Source organism: Peromyscus californicus, unplaced genomic scaffold (assembly GCF_007827085.1).
Source record: "Peromyscus californicus insignis strain IS unplaced genomic scaffold, ASM782708v3 Scaffold_7__1_contigs__length_154581171, whole genome shotgun sequence".
NCBI lineage: Eukaryota > Metazoa > Chordata > Mammalia > Rodentia > Cricetidae > Peromyscus > Peromyscus californicus.
This window is the reverse complement of record NW_026294595.1, coordinates 140,738,533-140,760,859: the sequence shown is the minus strand read 5'-3', so window position 1 is coordinate 140,760,859 and position 22,327 is coordinate 140,738,533.

The following is a 22,327-nucleotide window of genomic DNA, read 5'->3' as shown; positions in this document are numbered from 1 at the left end:
CACGTGTAGAGGCCAGAAGGCCTCCCATTATTTCTCTTTATCTCTCTCTTTTTTTTTTTTTTTGCTGTTGTTTGTGTGTTGGCAAGTGTGTGTGTATGTATCTCTGTACCACAACACACATATGGAGGTCAGAGGATAATTTTTTTATGTGCATTTGTGGTTTTCCTGCATTTAATGTCTGGATAAAGGTGCCAGATTCACTGGAACTTGAGTTACAGACAGGTGTGAGCTGCCATGTGGGAGCCAGGGGTGCCAGGAGTTGAACCTGGATCCTCTGGAAGAGAAGCCAGTGCTCTTAACCACTGAGTCATCTCTCCAGTTCCAATCTTTTCTCTTTTTTTTTTTTGTTTTTTCGAAACAGGGTTTCTCTGTGTGTAGCCCTGGCTGTCCTGGAACTCTTTCTGTAGACCAAGCTGGCCTCAAACTCACAGAAATCCGCCTGCCTCTGCCTCCTGAGTGCTGGGATTAAAGGTGTGTGCCACCACCGCCCAGCCAGAGGACAACTTTGTGGAATCAGCTTTGTCTTTCCATCTTTCATGTGTTCTGGGGAACCAGGCTTGTGAGGTAAGCAGTCTGGAAGCCAGGGCTTTATATTAAACTGGGAGTGGTAGCCATGTCTGTAATCTCAGCACTGGAGAATGGATGCCATAGATAGTAAGTGCAGGGTCATCCTGAGCTAAGTAGTGAATTCAGTGCCAGCCTGAGTTACATGAAAAGCTGTCTCAAACCAAAACCAAACACCAAACACCAAACCTAGGAATTACAGGAGAGAAACACAGGCCCAGAGTCTCAGAAAGGCTTGTTTGTGGGCATGGCTGTCTCCTGCAGCAGCTGGAGCCCGGCAGAAGCAGTGGTCTTCGATGCTGTACATCAAACACCACCAGTCAGTTCTCTGCCAGCCAGGCTTGAGCAGGCAGGGGATTCCAGCACCCCATGGCAGAAGGCTGACCGCATGCCTGCAGACACAGTGGACATTTCTAAAACTTGTCAGACTTTCTACAAGAGTGGCAAGCACTAACCCCACAAAAGGCAAGCACAGGTCTACTGGGGGTACACCAAGGCTATTTTCTCCAAAAAGGTTAAGATTATAAAGGTTTTGTCAAAGCTTCAGGGTGTTGAGCTCAATTATAGCAGATCCGAGAGGATTCTGGCTATGAGGAGATGTGCATTGGGGCTGGAGAGATGACTCAGCTGTTTAGAGCACTGGCTGCTCTTCCAGAGGACCCAGGTTCAATTCCCAGCACCCACATGGCAGCTCACAACGGTCAATAACTACACTTCGAGGGGATTTGATGCCTTCTTCTGGCCTCCAAGGGCACCAGGCACACATGTGGTGCACATACATACATACATGAAGATAAAACACTCATACATAAGAGGTGGGGGAAGGGAGAGAGAGAAAGAGAGATTGCTATTGATACAGTATGGAGCCAATTTTGTTATAAAGACAATGAAATCCTGAGGTTTTTTGTTTTTATGGTTTTTTTAAATTCTTATTTAACTTTATTTTGTGTGCATTGGTGTTTTGCCATGGGAGTCAGGTCCCCTGGAACTGGAGTTACAGACAGTTGGGAGTTGTCATGTGGGTGCTGAGAATTGAACCCAGGTCCTCTGGAAGAGCAGCCGGTGCTCTTAACCACTGAGCCATCTCTCCAGCCCTAATCCTGAGGGTTTTTACACACACACACACACACATACACACACACACACACACACACATCTGAACACGGGTGTCAGCCAAAGGTCTAGGGGTTAATGTGTGCACCTGTAATTCTCTCTCTTTTTTTTAGAAAAATAACTTATTTAGTCTTTTTTTTTTTTTAAAGATTTATTTATTATGGATACAGTGTTCTGTTTGCATGTATCCCTGCAGTCCAGAAAAGGGACCAGATCTCATTACAGATGGTTGTGAGCCACCATGTGGGTGCTGGGAATTGAACTCAGGACCTCTGGAAGAACAGCCAGTGTTCTTAACCTCTGAGCCATCTCTCCAGTCCCTATTCTTATTTTATGTACATTGTTATTTTGCCTGTGTAAGGGTGTCAGATCTTGGAGTTACAGACAGTTGTGAGCTGCCATGTGGGTGTTGGGAATTAAACCTAGGTCTTCTGGAAGAGTAGTCAGTGCTCTTAACCACTGAGTCAGCTCTCCAGCCCCACACCTGTAATTCTCTACCTGAGGATAAGGAGGATATTCTCAAGCATAGACTTATAGACTTTGCCAAGCACAACATGATGTGGGGTCCATTCTTTCCTCTCTCTCTCTCTCTCTCTCTCTCTCTCTCTCTCTCTCTCTCTCTGTCTCTTTGTCTCTGTCTCTCTCTCTCTCTTTTTTTTTTTTTGTTTTTTGAGACGGGGTTTCTCTGTGTAGCTTTGCGCCTTTCCTGGAACTCACTTGGTAGCCCAGGCTGGCCTCGAACTCACAAAGATCCGCCTGGCTCTGCCTCCCGAGTGCTGGGATTAAAGGCGTGTGCCACCACCGCCCGGCTCTCTCTGTTTTTTTGAGACAGGATTTCTCTGTATAGCCCTGGCTATCCTGGAACTCACTCTGTAGACCAGGCTAGCCTTGAACTCAGAGATCTGCCTGCCTCTGCCTCTGCTGGGACCAAACACCTGTGGCACCACCATCCAGCCTTCAGGCCTACAACAACTGCTGAACCATCTCACAAGCCCGTGGCTCCCGGTCTCAAGGCCGGGAGCCACCTGCCTCAGACTCTCCCCACAGCTCTACACCCTGTCGGTCTTAGGGATCCCTCTCTTTCTCACACCTGTGATGACTTCCTTATCTCCCCCACCAGGCTTCTCAGGATCATGCTTCAGTTGAGCATCTGCTCAGAAATCTTTAAGAAGAAGCCAACCCAAGACCCCGGCTTCCCTCAGGCCCCACCTCTGTGCCCCCTGCTGACTGAAGGTGGAGCAAAGCCTGTAGATGAAATTCTAAATGGTCTTATTAAATAAGAAACACAGAGCCAAATACAGAGTTAAAAGCCCAAGAGATCAGAGCACTAGCGAAGAGCCAAGACTACCTTTAGCTTACCACTCACTGCCGTCCTTCCCCGAGAGAGAGAGAGAGAGCTTCTCCCTGTGTGACTTGTTTTTTTATTGCTTTCCTGTTCTGCTGTCTCATTGGCTCTAAGCCCAGCCACATGACTTCCTCATCACTGCCTGTCTATACAGACCTCCTGATCTCTATGGTTGGTACTAGCATTAAAGACTCGAGTCACCACGTTTGGCTGTGTCCTTGACCACACAGAGATTCTGCCTGCATGTGGTCAGATTAAGGGCGTCTGCTACCAACACTGGACTTCTGCTTAATGGCTCACTTTTACCTCTGATCTCCAGGCAACTTTATTTATTAACATACAAATAAAATCACATTTCAACACAAATAAAATATCACCATATTCCCCCATTCTATTCTAAATAAAAGGAAAAAATATATAACTAATTTAAGAAAAACTATATACAGTAAGTACAATAACTATATACAATATATACAAGCAATAAATACCTAAACAATGTCTAGTCCATTTGCATTTGACAAACTCAGAGAAAATATTCCATTATCGATCCTATTTTGGTAAGTCCAAAATGTACCTGATTCACTTTCTATCCTAACTTGTATTATTAACAGAGAACTATCTTATAATGTCTTTTAAATTTATACATTTACACCTCTTTAGTGAGTTTCTTTTTTGAAATTCTTTTTTTTAAATATATTTTATTATTTTATTTTTATGTGCATTTGTGTTTTTGCCATTGGTGTTGGGGTCCCCTGAAACTGGAGTTACAGACAGGTGTGAGCTGCCATGTGGGTGCTGGGAATTGAATTTGGGTCCTCTGGAAGTGCAGTCAGTGCTCTTAACCCCTGAGCCATCTTTCCAGCCCTCTTTTTTGAAATTATTAACAAGGAAAACTATAACTATAACTACTAATTTTCAACTAACTATAACTATAACCATAACTATCTAATCTTCAACTTCCTCAGAGACCCAAGAAGGAAATAATATTACCTAATAAAACAGGAAGTGCAAACAAGCGACTTTCAAAAAAAATGTGAGTTGACAGAAACAGCCAGCTGCCTGGACAGTCACCTGAGGTTTCTCCACAAAATTGGGGCATCATCTCTAGCCTACAGACTTGGCGTTTCTGACAGATTCATTTGTAAAGTAAGATGTACACAAGGCCTACAGTTCAATAGCCACTTGGGCAAGAAACTGTTCTTGCCTGGACTGCTTGATCAACTGGGCATGCAGGACCCATAGGAGGGTGACCACTGAACTTTGCTGGGAGAGATGGTCCTTCAGGTTCCTGCTTCACAGAGGAAACTGCCAGACATTGTACAGGACACAAAGACAAGCGACTGAGAGACTCTAGTCCTGTGGGCTAAAGACAGATGCCCCAACTTTATAGAGGAACTTTGGATGACTGTCCAGGCTGCCAGCTGTCTCTGTCTACTCTCACAAGACTCCCAAAAGTTGCTTGCATCCTTCTCCCATTTTTCAGATTATATTATATCCTTCTGAGGTCTTTGATGTAGTTAAAGACTAGATAGTTATAGCCAGGTGGTGGTGGTGCACTTCTTTAATCTCAGCACTCGGGAGGCAGAGCCAGGCAGATCTCTGTGAGTTCGAGGCCAGCCTGGTCTACAGAACGAGATCCAGGAAAGGCGCAAAGCTACACAGAGAAACCCTGTCTCAAAAAAACCAAAATAAATAAATAAAGACTAGATAGTTATAATTTCCTTAGTCATGCTAAAAGATAAGTTAGATATGAAACCTTAGACTCACAAATATAGGATAGATAGAATATCTTCTTTAATTTTGCCAAATACAAATAGACTAGATATTATAAATAACTTGGATATTGTAACTGTAATTTTAGCTTGATAATTGTTCTGTTATACGTAATTTTACTGTGTTAAATTTAAAACCTTCCCTTTTGAAAAAAAAGGGGGGGAAAGTGCTGAGGATGCTGTAAAGATGTTGCTGTGATTGATTGATAAATAAAACGCTGATTGGCCAGTAGCCAGGCAGGAAGTATAGTGTAGGTGGGATAAGGAGAGAGGAGAATTCTGGGAAGTGGAAGGCTGAGTCAGGAGATGCTGCCAGCCATCACTGCTGCCATGAGAAGAAAGATGTAAGGTACCAGTAAGCCACAAGCCATGTGGCAACTTATAGATTAATAGAAATGGGTTAATTTAAAATATAAGAACTAGAGACTGGAGAGATGGCTCAGTGGTTAAGAGCACTGAATGCTCTTCCAGAGGTCATGAGTTTAATTCCCAGCACCCACATGGCAGCTAACATCTGTCTGTAACTACAAGATCTGACACCCTCACACAGACATGCATACATGCAGAACACCAATGTACATAAAATAAAAATAAATAAATTATTTTTAAAAAAAGATATAAGAACTAGGTAACAAGAAGCCTGAGCCATTAAGACAAACAGTTTAAATAATATAAGCATCTGTGTGTTTATTTGGGTCTGAGTGGCTGCGGGTCTGAGTGGGCCTGGAGAAAACTCCAGCTACAAAAGCCCCTCCCAGCTGAGACACATGCTGGGGCTCTCAGGGCCCTGGAGTGGTCAAGCCACTTCCAGTTTCTGTAGTTCCTGCTTTATGAAAAGGAAAGAAAGAAGAAAGGGTTCCCCCAGTGTCAGCACTGTGCACTAGAGCTCAGTCATGGTGAGGTGCCAGGCAGTCTCAGCCAAGGGGTGATCTGATTTGGTTCCCTTTTTCTTTTTCTTTTTTTTTTTTTCTGAGACAGTCTTATGTACCCCAGGTTGGCTTCCAACTCTCCATGTAGCTGAGGCTGACCTTGAACCCCTGATGTTTCTTTTTTTTTTTTTTGTTTTTGTTTTTCGAGACAGGGTTTCTCTGTGTAGCTTTGCGCCTTTCCTGGAACTCACTTGGTAGTCCAGGCTGGCCTCGAACTCACAGAGATCCGCCTGGCTCTGCTTCCCGAGTGCTGGGATTAAAGGCGTGCGCCACCACCGCCCGGCCCCTGATGTTTCTTTATGTACCACTCAAGGGCTGAGGTTACAGGCCTGCAGCTCCAGGCTTGGTTAAGTGTTAGAGTTTACATCTCTGACCGGCAGGTCAGGTCAGGAAAAGGCTGCTCCTCAACTGGAACAAATGTTGGAATCCACCCCTTCAGCTCAGTTCATCAGGCCCAGTCCAAAGAGCTGTTCACACTGCATGCAAGCTTCAAGTGGTCACCATAGGGCTGACATCATGGCCAACCTGGGTCCTTCGCCCTGCAGAAGCAGGCATGGTGAGGAGATGCTTACTGTGTCATGTTTGGTCCTCACCCTATGCTGCAGACTACAACCATCTGAAGCTTGGAACGCTGTGATACCAAGAAAGCACTCTGGGGCAGTAAAGTAACAAAGGCTGAGAGAACAGGCTCGTGCTCGTGAGTATACACGTAGGTGTGTGTGCATGTGTGCACTCCAAAAGTCAACACTAGGTGTTTTCTTCAATTGCTTACCATCTTATTTTTTTGACAGTGGCTTCCACTGAGTCTGGATCTTATTGATTCACTAGCCAGCAAGTGAGCTCTGGAGGTCCATCTGTTGGTATTCCCCACCTCCCCAACTTGGGTCTATGTATACACTACTGTGCCTGACTTCTGTGTGAATGCTAGGGATCATTCTCAGGTCCTCAAACTTACATAGCAAGTACTTTTCAGGCTGTACCAACCCCTAAAAGCTTTCTTTCTTTCCTTTCTTTTTTAGCAGGATCTCGCCATATATCTTTGGCCAGCCTTGAACTCAAAGAAATCTGTGAGTTCTGACTAGGCTAGAATAAGACCAGAAAGGGCTTAGTGGAGTTTGAGGAAGTGAAAGAGGCCTAGCACCCAGGAAGAAGAGGGGCCCCCAAAAGGTTAAGGGCTGTTAGAAACCACAGGATCTCTGAAACAGAGGGGTTTATTGAACTGTTGAAAAATCTAGTCAGAAAAGGTCTGGGGCCAGCAGAGGTTTCCACGACTTCTTCAACAGAGCTAGGTAGCAAGAGAAAATATGGCTGCCGACCAGGCACAATGGCCCTGGACTGGAGTTCCCACACTGGGGAACCTGAGGTAGAGAATCTTCTGGAATTTCAGGCTAGCCTCACTTCACAGTGGGACTCTGTCTCAAGAACAAACCAAATGAATGAAGTCAGATGTGATGGTACACGACTTCATCCCAGCTTTTGGGAGGAGGAAGCAAGAGTGTGAGGCTAGCCTGAGTTACACTAGACCCTGTCTCACAAAAATCAGAAGAGGATGAAGAAAATTTGTCTGCCAACCCATGTCTAAGAGCTTTAAAAAAAAAAAAAAAAAAAAAAGTCCGTGCTGGAGACAGCAGCGAGATGGTCCAACGGGTACAGGCACTTACCACCAAACCTGATGACCTGAGTTCAGTCCCCAGTTCCCACATGGCGGAAAGAGAACCAACTCCTGAAACCTGTCCTTATGTGTGTGTGTGGGGGGGCAAAACAGCTTGACCACAGCTGCCATGACAGGCTTGCTTACTGGCAGGTACCACTCAGTCCCCAGGAAAAGCCATAACCTCACCCCAGCCAGGGAGGGCCAGCGTCTCAGGGAAATATCTGACATTTCAAACATTCCTAGTACACACCTATACCCCTAGACAAATATCAGCTAATCAGGGTCGGGGTCCTGAACCCTGGAAATCACCTCACCCCCAACCTCTACTATGATAAAAACCCCGCCCCACCAGGCTTGGCACTCTCCGATCACACACAGAGGGTCCAAACTCTTGCTTGAATAAAGGCTCTTTGCTTTTTTTTTTTTTTTTTTTGGTCTTTTGAGACAGGGTTTCTCTTTTGTAGCTTTGGAGCCTGTCCTGGAACTCTCTCTGTAGACTAGATTGGTCTTGAACTCACAGAGATCTGCCTGGCTCTGCCTCCCGAGTGCTGGGATTAAAGGTGTGCACCAAGGCTCTTTGCTTTTACATACGGATTCAGACTCCTTGGTGGTCTTTTGGGGACCCTGTGATCTGGGCATAACATCCTGACTTCTACAAGTGCACTATGGGACACAGATGCCCCTGTATGTACACAAACATGCACATACACACACACACACACACACACACACACACACACTCTCTCTCTCTCTCTCTCTCTCTCTCTCTCTCTCTCTCTCTCTCTCTCTCTCTCTCTCTCTCAATAAATGTTTAAAAAAAAAAAAGAAATGGCCGGGCGGTGGTGATGCACACCTTTAATCCCAGCACTGGGGAGGCAGAGGCAGGCGGATCTCTGTGAATTTGAGGCCAGCCTGGTCTACAGAGCGAGATCCAGGACAGACTCCAAAGCTACACAGAGAAACCCTGTTTCAAAAAACCAAAAAAAAAAATAAAATAAAATAAAAAATTAAAAAATCAATGAAATTCAGCAGTGGAGACTGGAGTCAGGACTCCACACAGGCTAGATGAGCTTCTACCACTAAGTTACACACTCCATTTTGTTTGTTTGTTTGTTTTCCGAGACAGGGTTTCTCTGTGTAGCCCTGGATGTCCTGGAACTAGCTCTGTAGATCAAGCTGGCCTCCCCCGCAGAGACCTGCTGCCTGAGTGTTGGGATTAAAGGTGTGTGCCAGTACTGCCTGGCTAAAACAGGCAACTCTAATGAGCATTTGTTTTTATTTTGCTTTGAGAGAGAATCTTCCCATGTAACCCTGACTGACTTGGTACTGGATGTGTAGCCCAGGCTAGCTTCAAACTCTTGATAGTCTTCCCGGCTCAGCCTCCCAAATACTGAGATTATAGGTATTTACCACCATGCCCAGCTTTTAAAGACCATCCCCCACCTCATTTTTCATTTTAATTGGGAGAAAAAAAGCATAAATTTATGTTGATCTACATAGGTGCTGGGAGATGAACTAGCATGAATCTGGGAGAGTTTGAGAATGGGGGCAGTTAGGCCACAGTGTAAGGACTTGCTGCTTCTGTACTGGTTGGGTTTGTAAGCAGGACATCACGACACATAAGGTGTCATCATGGCATTTAAATTGATTGTTTGGTTTAGTTTGTGTATAAATGTTTGTATACAGCTACGTGTGTGTATATAAGTCTAAAGTAGCTAGTCTGTGACTTCCTCAATCATGCTTCACCTTATTTATTTATTTATTTATTTATTTATTTATTTATTTATTTATTTATTTATTATTATTATTATTTTATTTTTATATTTTGTTTGTTGAGACAGGGTTTCTCTGTGTAGCCCTGGCTGTCCTGGATCTCGCTCTGTAGACCAGGCTGGTCTTGGACTCACAGAGATCTGCCTGCCTCTGCCTCCCATGTGCTGGGATTAAAGGTGTGCGCCACCACCTCCTGTTTCATCCTTATTTTTAGAGACAAGATCTCTCTCACTGGGCCTAGAGGTCATGGGTTGGTTAGACTGGATGGCCAGAAAGCCCCAGGATCCTCTTTCTCTGCTTCCCAATGTGTTTAGCTTTTTACATACATGAGTGCTGGAGATTAGATCTCACATCCTCAAACTTGTGCAGTAAACATTTTATCAACTGAGCTAACCCTTTTGTTTTGAGAATCTGACTTAGGCTGAAACACAGGCTAGCCTGGAACTCATGATCCTCTTGCCTGAGCCTCCCAAGTACTAGAATTAGAGGCGTGTGCCATCACACTGAGTCAAGGAGTGCGAGAAAGCCTTTTGCTGGTCTGAGCCATCAGTTAACTGGCTGTTAAGTGACTTCTCTCCTTTATCTCTCCCTTCATCTCCGGTCCCTCCTCATAGTTAAATTTAGGACAAGCCAGAGTGTCCTTATCAGGCAGGGCCAGGTCCTGAGGGACCTCAGAAACTACCATGAGTATTTTGGTCTTTACCCCAGTGGCCTGAGAAGTCACTAAGTCATCTGAAGCATGACAGTCATTTATAGGTGGCTTCTTCGGGGCCTCATAGCATCCACACAGGCGTGAAGTGCACCAGCAGCCAGGATTTTGTATCCAAACACCTGCATTATCTTATTTATTTATTTAATATGAGCCAGAAAGAAGACAGAATAATACAAAATTTCTAGGGCTGGGGAGATAGCTCAGTCATTAGAGTGTTTGCTCTGAAAGCAGAAGAACCCACAAGTAAGAAGCCAAGTACTGGAGTGTGTATCTAACCCCGGTGGCGGGGGATGGGGGGTAGGAATGAAGGAGACTGGACAAGAGCTCACAGGCCAGTCACCCGCCAGCCTAGCCAATCAGCACACTCCACTGAAAGACCCTATCTCAAGAAAGATTGGCAGGGCTGGTGAGATGGCTCAGCAGGTACTTGCTTCCAAGCCTGAATAGCCGAGTTAATTCCGTGGAACACACACTGTGCAAGGAGAGAAAGGAAATGGTTTTATGGCAGCTAAGGAAGCCATCTGATGATCCGTGGTCTCTAAACACAGGCACACACAAAAGCGAGCAAGAAAATAGATCGACTGTCTTCTCAAAAAAAATTTTTTTTTAATTTACTTGCTATTACCGTATGGTGTTCCTATGAGTCAGATGTGTGCCTGTGGCCACGTGCCACCGTGAGTATGTGGAGGTCAGAGGACAACTCCCATGGAGTTAGCTTTCTCCTTCAACCTTTGCGTGGGGCTTCAGGGATCATTCAGGTCGGCAGATTTACACACTAAGTGCCTCTACCTGCTGCTGTTATACAGAGAAACCCTATCTTGGGGGGGACGGGGGGACAAACAAACAAACAACAACAAACAAACAAACAAAAAAGGACTTTTAAAAAAACCAAAACACCAAGTGAAAAGAATTAAATAAATAAATAAATGATAGATAGATAGATAGATAGATAGCAGGAGTGAGGGCCTGGAGAGACAGCTCGGAGGTTAAGAATACTGGTTCAATTCCCAGCACCCACATGGCAGTTCACAACTGCCTGTAACTCCAATTCCAGAGAATCTAACACCCTCACACAGACATAAATGCAGGTAAAACACCAATGCACATAAAATAAAATAATCAAATCATTTAGAATACACGGCGGGGGGGGGGGGGGGGGGGGGGGCTCAGGATCGAGTGTTAGAACATTGTGGAGGATCGGTATGTCCCCGGCAGATGAAGGCCCTGGCCTGAATCCTCAGCCCCAGTTTGATAATCCCAGGTCTCTGGAGTCTGAGGCAGGAAGATCTGCAAGTAGGAATAGCCAGAGCTACCTAGCATGATTCAAAAAATCCCCAACACCTAGAAGATTAAATGAAGGAAGTGTGTGCCCGCGGTGACTGTACTTATTAGAGCGACAGAACCCTGGCGACAGCAGCGTAGGGACATCGTTCTTTGCTGCTCTGTCTCTGTCCCTTGACACTGGGGCTCACTGTGTAGCCAAGGCTGGCATCAGCTTAAGAGCATCCTGTGCTAGTAGCCAAGGTGCTGGGATTATAGGCTCAGGCCACCACACTCTACTTATTTATTTATTTTTAATAATTTTTTTTCAGGGACTTGGTGTTACATCTAAAGTGACTGTCACTGTGCCAAAATAATTTGCATTTATGCTTTGAAAATTTCATACATGTATCCATTGTTTTTTAATCATATCCATCTACCACTGCCTCCCTCCCAGTTTCCAACCATATTCAATTTATAAACTTTTTGTTTGTTTGTTTGTTTATTTTTTCTAGACAGGGTTTCTCTATGTAGCTTTGGAGCCTTTCCTGGAACTTGCTTTCTAGACCAGGCTGGCCTTTAACTCAGAGATCTACCTGCCTCTGCCTCCCAAGTGCTGGGATTAAAGGGGTGCACCACCACTGCCCGGCTTATAAACATTTTTTAAAAATATTTTTATAGGCCTAGAGAGGTGGCTTAGCAGTTAAGAGCACTGGCTGCTCTTCCAGAGGACCCAGGTTCAATTCCCAGCACCCATATGGCAGCTCACAACTGTCTGTAACTCCAGTTTCAGAGGATCCAACACCTTCACATAGATATATATGCAGGCAAAACACGAATGTGCATGAAATAAATAAATAATAAACAAATATATTATTTTTTAGAATTTTTTTTTTTTTTTTTTTTTTTTTTTTTTTGGTTTTTCGAGACAGGGTTTCTCTGTGTAGCTTTGCGCCTTTCCTGGTACTCGCTTTGGAGACCAGGCTGGCCTCGAACTCACAGAGATCCGCCTGGCTCTGCCTCCCGAGTGCTGGGATTAAAGGCGTGCGCCACCACCGCCCGGCCTAGAAATATTTTTTACATTTATTTTATTTTGTGTGCGTGAGTGTTTTGCCTGCATACATGTCTGTGCACCCCATACATGCCTGTTGCCCAAGGAAATGGTGTACCTCTGTGCCCGTGCTGGGAAAGAAATGCCTGTTCTTTGTGCAAGAACAAGTACTCTTAACCACTGAATCAACCTTCCAGCCCTCAATTTACAACTTTTTTTTTTTTTTTTTGGTTTTTCGAGACAGGGTTTCTCTGTGTAGCTTTGCGCCTCTCCTGGAACTCACTTGGTAGCCCAGGCTGGCCTCGAACTCACAGAGATCCACCTGGCTCTGCCTCCCGAGTGCTGGGATTAAAGGCGTGTGCCACCACCGCCCGGCTCAATTTACAACTTTTAACATTAATAAAAACATTAGTATATGAACTGTTGACAAAGGGTCAGGTCACTTTTTTCTGTTAAATTTTTATTTATTGCAGGGCAGTCGTGGCACACGCCTTTAATCTCACCACTGGGGAGGCAGAGCCAGGCAGATCTCTGTGAGTTCAAGGCCAGCCTGGTCTACAGAGCAAGATCCAGGACAGGCACCAAAACTACACAGAGAAACCCTGTCTTGAAAAACAAAACAAAACAAAAAATTATTTTTGAAGTTATAACTTAATTAGAACATTAGAACATTTCTTCCCTGTTCCCTCCCTTCAAATCCTCCCATATACTCCCATATACCCTCCCTGCTCTCCTTCAGTTCATGGCCTTTTTTTATTCATTAATTGTTATTGAATGCATATATTTATTTGTGTATACATACATCCCTAAATACAGCTTGTTGAGTCCCTGTACTGTTATTTCAGGGCTGACGATCTGACCCTGGACAACCAACTGGTGTGCTCCTCTCTGGGGAAGGCCTCCCCAGCTCCCAGCTTCCTTCAGCTATGGCTCTTTCTGGAGGCTTGATGTACATTTTTGTTGTTCCTTTCTCATTGGTTTTTACCTTTTTTGTTTGTTTGTTTGTTTGTTGTTTTGTTTTTTGAGACAGGGTTTCTCTGTGGATCTCTGGCTGTCCTGGAACTTACCCCGTAGACCAGGCTGGCCTTGAACTCACAGAGATCCGCCTGCCTCTGCCTCCTGAGTGCTGGGATTAAAGGCGTGTGCCACCCACCACTGCTCAGCTTGGTTTTTTTTTTTTTTTTAGATTTATTTATTTATGTACTTTATGTATATGAGTGCTCTATGTCTGCCTGCAGGCCAGAAGAGGGCATCAGGTACCATTATAGATGGTTATGAGTCACCATGTAGTTGCTGGGAACTGAACTCAGGACCTCTGGAAGAGAAGTGCTGAGCCATCTATCCAGGTCATTTTTAGTTTTTTCGAGACAGGGTCTTACTATATAGCTCTAACTGTCCTACAACTTAGGTTGGCCTTGAACTCACAGAGATCCACCTGTCTCTAACTCCCAAGTGCTGGAATTAACAGCACCCAGCTAAGGTAATTTTTTGTTTAATTTTTAATGTGTATGGATGTTTTGCCTCCATGAATATCTATGTACCACATGTGTATCTGATGCCCATGGATGCCAGAGAGGGCACTAGATGCCCTGGAACTAGAGTTACAGATGGTTTGTAAACCACCATGTGAGTGCAGGGAACCTAACCCAGGTCCTCTGGAAGAGCAGTTAATGCTTTTAACCATTGAGCAACCTCTCCAACCCCTTCACCCCCATTAAATTTTAAAAAATATATCCTTTTCCTCTTGTCTGGCATGGTCACTCGCCTTTGATCCCAGCACTGGGGAGGCAGAGGCAGGCCAATCACCCGGGTCTGCATAGTGAGTTACAAGTTAGACAGAGCTACATAGTAAGACCCTGTCTCAAAACAAAACAAAACAAAACAAAACAAAACAAAAAAAAAACAAAAACAAGGGGCTGGAGAGATGACTCAGCAGTTAAGAGCACTGGCTGCTCTAGAGGACCCAGGTTCAATTCCCAGCACCCACATGGCAACTCACAACTCACTGTAACTCCAGTTCCAAGGGATCCAACATCCTCACACAGACATACATGCAGTTAAAACACCAATGTAAAAGAAGTTAAAAAAAAAAAGAAAGAAAGAAAGAAAAAAAAAACCCAACCAGAAAACAAAAACACGATGGCGTCTCCAAGGTAGGAAGCAGGGGTTAGCAAACTCTCTGTCCGAAGGCCAGATGGCCCACAGTGTAGTCTTATGGACTACTGAGTTTCTGCATCCGTGACTCAGCTCTTCTGGGACAGCATGAAAGCAACCACTGATCTTATGCAAATGAGTGAGTTTGGCTGAGTTTCAATATAACTTTATTTATAGTAATTTGTACTTGCTGGGTTTGGTCTATAAGCTGATCCTTAAGATATAGAAATGAGAATATATATAGGAACATATGTATTAGGATGTCTATTCCAGATTTTTTTTTTCAATTTCTGAGACAGTATCATGTAGCCCAAGCTGACTCAAGCTCTCTATGTATGTAACTGAGAGTGACCTTAAACTTCTGATCGCCCTGCCTCCTCCTTCTAAGTGCTAGGATTACAGGCATGTGCCACTACATCCAGTTTATATGAGGCTGGGGATCGAATCCAGGACTCTGTTCCTGCTTGGAAAGCATTCCACCACCCAGCTATATCTCCAACCCCAGAATTATTAAAAAATAAATAAATAAGAAAGACCTGATACCTGATATAACATGAACATCCATCCTTCCCACCTTTAGCTCAGTCACGGGATGGAATGACATATGAACTGTGGTGTGTTTATACTGAAGAATGTTATGCAAGTGCTCAAAACGATGGTGGGGCTGAGGAGACAGCTCAGTGGGCATTGCTGCACAGGCTGAGGACCTGAGTTCAATCCCTAGGACCCACATGGTGGAAGGAAGAACCCAATCCCAAAGTGTCCTTCAGCCTCTATATGCATGCCGTGACATATGCACCTACAATAACTAAATAAAATGCAATGAAAACTTTTTTTTTTTTAAGGACAGATTAAACCCACATCTACTGACTTGGAGGAGTATCTACAGGGCATTAGGTAAACAAAGATTTTCAGAATATCATCAACAATGTATGTAGTGGTTTTTCATCAAACCTGTGAATGCCAAGTACCTCCCCTGGACTCCAGCTGTGGAAGGAATGTGCTGTGCCTCCCATCCATGTTGAGCTTGGCTGTGTGACTTGCTTTGGCCCATTCGATATTAACAAATGTCCTCTGAGCAGAGACTGCCCTGGGCTCCCAGAGTTCCTGATGTTCGTTTGTTTTGGCTCTGGGATTTTTTGATGCTGGGCATCGTCCCAGGGCCTTGCACATGCAAGTGTCCAACCACTGAGCTCCGCCCCCAGTCCCTGCTTACATAATTTGACTTTGTTCCTGGAGTTTCCACAGTCACCTTCAGAAGGACATACCCCAGGTAGCCACTAGCCCAAGAGGGATTAGGAATGTTCAGGTCAGCCCAGATCACCTGCAGAGCTGCCCAGCCTGCGTCTGCAGATCAGATCCAGGGACATGAGAATAAAGACTCATTGTCCTAACACGTTAAGGTGACTCCCCACTTTGGACCATTTTGGCTCTATAGCAGAATACCAGGAGCAGGGTGATTTAAAGGAAACAAGCTGGCCAGGGCTACAGAGTGTGTGTGTGTGTGTGTGTGTGTGTGTGTGTGTGTGTGTGTGTGTGTGTATAAACACAATTATTTTCTATGGTTCTGGAGGCTGGGAAGACCCACATCAAAGTGCAGACATCTGGGTAGGGAGAACCCTCTTGCTATATTTCCAAGTGACAGAAATGAAGAAGGTAAGAAAAGGCATTAGCAAGAGATTGAATTTGCAGAGCTGGGCCTGATAGTGCATGCTTGTAATCCTAGAACTTAGGAGCTAGAGTCAGGAAGGCCAAGAGTTCAAGACCAGGGCTATCAAGATGGCTCACTGGATAAAAGGTGTTTGATACCGTGCTTGATGACCTGAGTTGGATGCCCAGAATTCACATGGTGGATAGAGAGCCAAATACTGAAAATTGTCTCTGACCTCCACGCATATGCCCACTCACATAGATAGATCTCTCTCTCTCTCTCTCTCTCTCTCTCTCTCTCTCTCTCTCTCTCTCTCACACACACACACACACACACACACACACACACACACACCACATCCCAAAATTTATTTATTTTTTAAATTTTATGCAAAATTTATCTTTTAACTGATGCTCAGTTTCTTTCTTTTCTTTTTTTTTTTTGGTTTTTGAGACAGGGTTTCTCTGTGTAGCTTTGCGCCATTCTTGGAACTCGCTTTGGAGACCAGACTGGCCTGGAACTCACAGAGATCCGCCTGGCTCTGCCTCCCAAGTGCTGGGATTAAAGGCGTGCATCACCACCGCCCGGCTCAGTTTCTTTCTTTCTTTTTTTTTTTTTTTTTTTTTTTTTGGTTTTTCGAGACAGGGTTTCTCTGTGTAGCTTTGCGCCTTTCCTGGAATTCACTTTGGAGACCAGACTGGCCTCGAACTCACAGAGATCCGCCTGGCTCTGCCTCCCAAGTGCTGGGATTAAAGGCGTGCATCACCACCGCCCGGCTCAGTTTCTTTCTTTCTTTTTTTTTTTTGGTTTTTCGAGACAGGGTTTCTCTGTGTAGCTTTGCGCCTTTCCTGGAATTCACTTTGGAGACCAGGCTGGCCTCGAACTCACAGAGATCCACCTGCCTCTGCCTCCCGAGTGCTGGGATTAAAGGCATGCGCCACCACCACCCGGCTCAGTTTCTTTCTTTTTAAAAAAATATTTATTTATTTTTATGTGTGGATGTTTTGCTTGCCTGTATCACTGTGCACCATATATGTGCAGTGCCTACAGAGGAGAATATTGGCTCCTCTAGAACTGAAGTTACAGATGGTTGTGAACCACCATGTGGGTGCTGGGAATTGAACCGAGGTCCTTGGGAAGAGCAGTCAGTGCCCTTTTTTTTTGCTTTAGTTTTTGTTTTTTTGAGACAGGGTTTCTCTGTGTGGCTTTGCACCTTTCCTGGCTCTCGCTCTGTAAACCAGACTGGCCTCGAACTCACAGAGATCCTCCTGGCTCTGCCTCCCGAGTGCTGAGGTTAAAGGCATGTGCCAAAATTTATTAAGAGAGAAAATAAACTTTCAGCCTCTGTCCATTTTACAGTCGTACAATTGGCACAGGACGGAGCCCTGGTGACCTAAACACCTGCCATCACGCCTGCACTCTCAGTGCTTGCACTGAGGACTGTTTCTGGGCTTGCTTGTAGGGGGACATGATCTACCCATCACACCCCTTCTTTGGGATTCCTTTAGTAAATGGGAGGCGGCAATGTGATTGACAGACATGCCCTGTCTTCACCATGGCCCTGTGCTGATACAATTCCTGCCCCGATTTTCCGCTGAGAAATGGCTTCCTCCAGACTCAGCCTGAGTGCAGTGTATGGGGTGGAATCCCAGCCCTTGAGCCAGAGATGTGCCATTTTGGGGCATTTTGAAATGATTTGATATGACATAATTAATTTGAAATTGGCTGCGATGGGAATTTGGAGACCCCAGAAGTCACCAAGTGCTGCAAATCAAAACTGCCACTGTTAGAGATGTGTTGGCGCGTGAATAAGTCAGGTCTGGTCAACGACAGGGCTACAGCGTCCCAGCCATGACTCAGTGTGAGGGTCAGTGGGAGAGCGAGGACATAGGTAATGTGTTCTGATTTGTTGAAATTGAGCCCAGGGTAAAGGTCATGAGGATCCTTGGTCCCACACTGTCTGAAGCTAGAATTTCCCCTGCACCTCCAGTTCCACAAATCAGTTTTTTTTGTTTGTTTGTTTTGAAACCGGCTCTCACATAGCTCAGGCTGGCCTAAAATCTGTATGTAGCTAAGGCTGGCTTTGAACTCCTGATTCTCCTGCCTTCATTTCCCAAGTGCTAGGATTACAGACAAGTGCTATCAGGCCTGTCCAGGGATATGTGTGTGTTTATGTGTATGAATGTTGGTCTGAATGTGTATCTGTCCATACATGCCTATAGTGCCCACCCACAGAGGCTAGAAAAGGGCGCCAGATTGCCTAGGACTGCAGTGACAGCTGGCCGTGAGCTGCCATATGGGTGCTAGGAATTCAACTGGGGTTCTCTGGAAGAACAGCGTATGCTCTTAACCTCTCGGCCATCTCTGCAGTCCCTGGTTTGGGCTTTTTAAAGCAGAATCTCACTATGTTGCTTAGCCTGGCCTCAAAATCAGGGTGATCCCTGCCTCAGACTCCTAAATGCTGGGATTACAGGAGTGTGATGATTGTCCTGTTGAAACTAAACATCTGTGTCCCACAATCCTGGTGCATCACCTAAGAACTGTCCCACCTGGAAAGAGCACTCGGTGTGGATGATATGCCCAGGGCAAGTTCTGGCTGAAAATAGCAAACTAAAGTTAGCCTGGCTGAGCAGGGCCGCTGTGTCTTGGGCTGGTTGGGAACATCCTGTCCAGAGGAAAGGATATTTAAGGAGAACGGAAGCAGTTCAAGTTCGGCTCAGCCCAGCAGAGGAAGAACATCCTAAAAGCAAAGTGTGGCTGGGGTCTGATCCAAGAAGAGGTTGGGAAGGACAAACAACCCAGAATAGCTACTGCCTGCCGACTTCATGAAGCTCTCTTCTCTAACCTTCCCCTTTGGGTTTCAAATGCCATTTTTCTCTGCATCCCTCCTCCTCTTCCCTTTCTTCTTTTTCTTTTTTCTTTCTTTCTTTCTTTCCTTCCTTTCTTTCTTTCTTCCTTTCTTTCTTTAACTATTTGAGACAGTCTTTTATGCTGTAGCCCTGGCTGACCTGGAACTATTTAGTCCAGGCTGGCCTTGAACTTCGTGATCTACCCTCCTCCTCAGCCTCTTGAGTGCCAGCAGACCATCATGCTGAGCTACACTCTGAAGTAAGCATTAGCCTTCTCATCCCAAAACTAGACTCACAGGGTTTGACCAAAAGGAACCAGGCAGAGGTAGAAATTTAACCCAAGCATCTTCCTTCCATGTTGACAGGCACATGGTCAGTGCAAATAAATGTATAAATTCACAAATACAGAAATTCAAATTTGTTGATGAAGACTGTTATTTACGTGATTATAAGGCTCGATCAGGTCTTTCTGTATAGCCCAGGCTGGCCTCAAGTGCTGGGACTACACATGTGCAAGCTTGCCTTTCTATAAGGCTTTATTTTCTTAGACAGGGTCTTACTATGTAACCTTGGCTGACCTAGAACTCACTATATAGACCAGACTAGCTTTGAACTCAGAGATCCACCTGCCTCGGCTAGTATTACAGATCCTTGACTCTGAAGTGATCCTCCTGCCTCCACCTCCCCAGGCTGCACCACCATGTTCATGCAGTGCTGGGGGCATCGAATCTAGGGCTTCCTGCATGCTAGGTAAGCACTCAACTGAGCTTCATCCCCCAGCCTCTATAATAAAACTGCTTCACCATCACAATGAACTGTCCTTCGCTCCTGCCCACTGAGTCTGGGTGCAGACTAATGGCAGAGTGCTTGCCTAGCATGTGTGAGTCCCTGGCATTAATTGTGAATTCCCCAGCACTGAGCAAAAAAGAAAAAAGAAAACCCCTTGTGTTTTACCTCTCGGGAGGCAGAGGCAGACTGATCTCTGTGAGTTTGAGCCAGCCTGGGCTACAGAGTGAGTTCCAGGAAAGGTGCAAAGCTACACAGAGAAATCCTATCTTGGAAAAAAAATATATATATTTTTTTGGGGTTGGGGGCTGGAGAGATGGTTCATTGGTTAAGATCATTATAGCAGGCTTTCTTGGACCACCAGCCTCCAAGTCATGACATGGTGACTCATTAATTATGAATGCTCGGCCTTAGCTTAGGCTTGTTTCTAGCTAGCATTTTTTTCTTTTTGTTTTTTTCCAAATGGGGTTTCTCTGTGTAGTTTTGGTGCCTGTCCTGGATCTTGCTCTGTAGACCAGGCTGGCCTCAAACTCACAGAGATCTGCTTGGCTCTGCCTCCCAAGTGCTGGGATTAAAGGCATACGCCCCTACCGCCTTGGCCCTAGCTAGCATTTTTTAATTCAATCCATTTCTATTTTTCTATGTGCTGCTGTTTACCTCATCTACTTACTGTCCATCCTGCTTTCCTGCTTCTTCTGTGTCCGACTGGCTGGCTACCCACTTCCACTGGCTGCCACTCCTCCCTTACTAGACCCTCAGTTCCCCTTTCTTTCTGCTCAACAGCCCCACCTATCCCTCCTCTGCCTAGCTATTGGCTGTTCAGCTCTTTATTAGACCAATCATGTGCCTTAGGCAGACAAGGTAAAACAGCAACACATTCTTACATAGTTAAACAAATGCAACATCTTTACATAGTTCAACAATTATTCTGCAACACTAACAAGTGCCACACATCTTTGCATATTCCATTCTACAACAAAGCAGCTGCTCTTCCAGAGGTCCTGAGTTCAATTCCCAGTAACCATATGGTGGCTCATAACCACCTAAAGTGGGATCTGATGCTCTCTTCTGGCATAAAGTTGTGCATGCAGATAGATCACTTATCTATCTTTATAAAATAAATCTTTAAAAGAATATTTAATACAGCTACGCCGAAAGTCAGGTACTTTGTCTACACTCTGATTACAGTGGGAAGCTAGGATTCTGGGTTTATTTTCCCACTAGTCAGCGGCAGGCTTCCTACCTTCAGCCAGATTGAGACTAGGTGATCAATTATCCAATTTTGGGACTTGAGTGTCCCAGGTTGCCACAGCTGGTAAATAGTGGCGTTGTAATTTGAATCTGCTTCTCTTTGGATCCAAAGGCCTGAGTCCAGGCTATCAATCACTCAGCCATAACAAAAGGATTAAGCAGACCGATCATTTGTTGGAAGCATGGTTGAACAGAGCATTTTTGCTACAAAATTTTATGTTCCTTTGCAAGAAATCTAAGGTAGATTGAACAAAATCGTTTGGGCTATTGAGATAGCTTAGTGGATAAAGACGCTTGCGGACAAGCCTGACAACCAGAGTTCAATGCCCAGAATCCGCAAACTTCTGCAAGTTGTCCTCTGATTCCACGTGCACTTGCGCCCCTCCTCCACAAAATTTTATTTTTTTTTTAAAAAAGGCTCTATGAGGCCTAGCTGAACCAGAGACTTTCAGGTCTCCACTTCTCCCTACTTTGCTTCTGTTCTGCAACTCTCGCTACAAACTGGTTCGGGGACTCCTTTTCCAGTAACCAACAGAGAAAAAAATGCCTCAGCCAATAGCAGCTCCAAGAACTATCTGGGCGGGCTCCTATTGGCTCAGCTGAGTTCCACTCTCCTGTGCTCCAACTGGACTCCAAGGGGCTACAAGAAGACGGGTGGAGGAGAGGTGGCTAGCTCTTAGGTTTCTGTTCAGAAGGGAGGGGGCAATAGATTCTGGGCATGCAAGAAAAACCAAGATTTGGTGTTTCACCTGGAGGCTCATGAATAACTGCCACCGCTCCCAAACACTGTGTTAAGAAGAAACCACCAGGGTCAAGATGGAGACCTGAGTACTGAACCTGCTAGTGTACGCTTGTCCAGCAGAGGGATCTGTGGAGTGCAAGCTCCCACCAGGGGCGCTGGCACCAAAGCCACTGCGGGGAGGGCGGGGCGGGGCGGAAGAGGATGACAGTTCTCTACCCTCCTGTCTTTGTTTGCTTCTCTGTTAATGTCATAAAGACCAAGACCAAAAGTCACTGAGTGGGGGAGGTTTGTTTCAGCTTACAGCTCAGCTCACAGCTCGTCATCAGAAGGAAGTCCCTGGAGAAGTGCGGACTCCTCCTGGCTCACTCCACTTCCTTCCTACTGCCGCCAGGGCTATCTGCCCAGGGGTGGCACAGCCCACAGTGAGCCGGGCCCTCCCACGTCCATCATTAATCAAAACAATGCCCCACAAACTTGCCTGCAGGCCAATCTAAAGGAGGCAGTTCCTCCATCGAGGTTCCTCTTCCCTGAAGACTCTAGTTAGTGCCAACTTGACAGGAGCCAACCCGTACAACCCCCTTGGGTGGTTTGAATGGGAAGGGCCCCATAGCATCATATATTAGTCCACAATTGGTGGGAGTGTTTGGGAAAGTTTAGGGGGTGTGTACCTGTGCTTGTGGATCAGATGTGAGCTCTCAGCTACTTCTCCAGCGCCATGCCT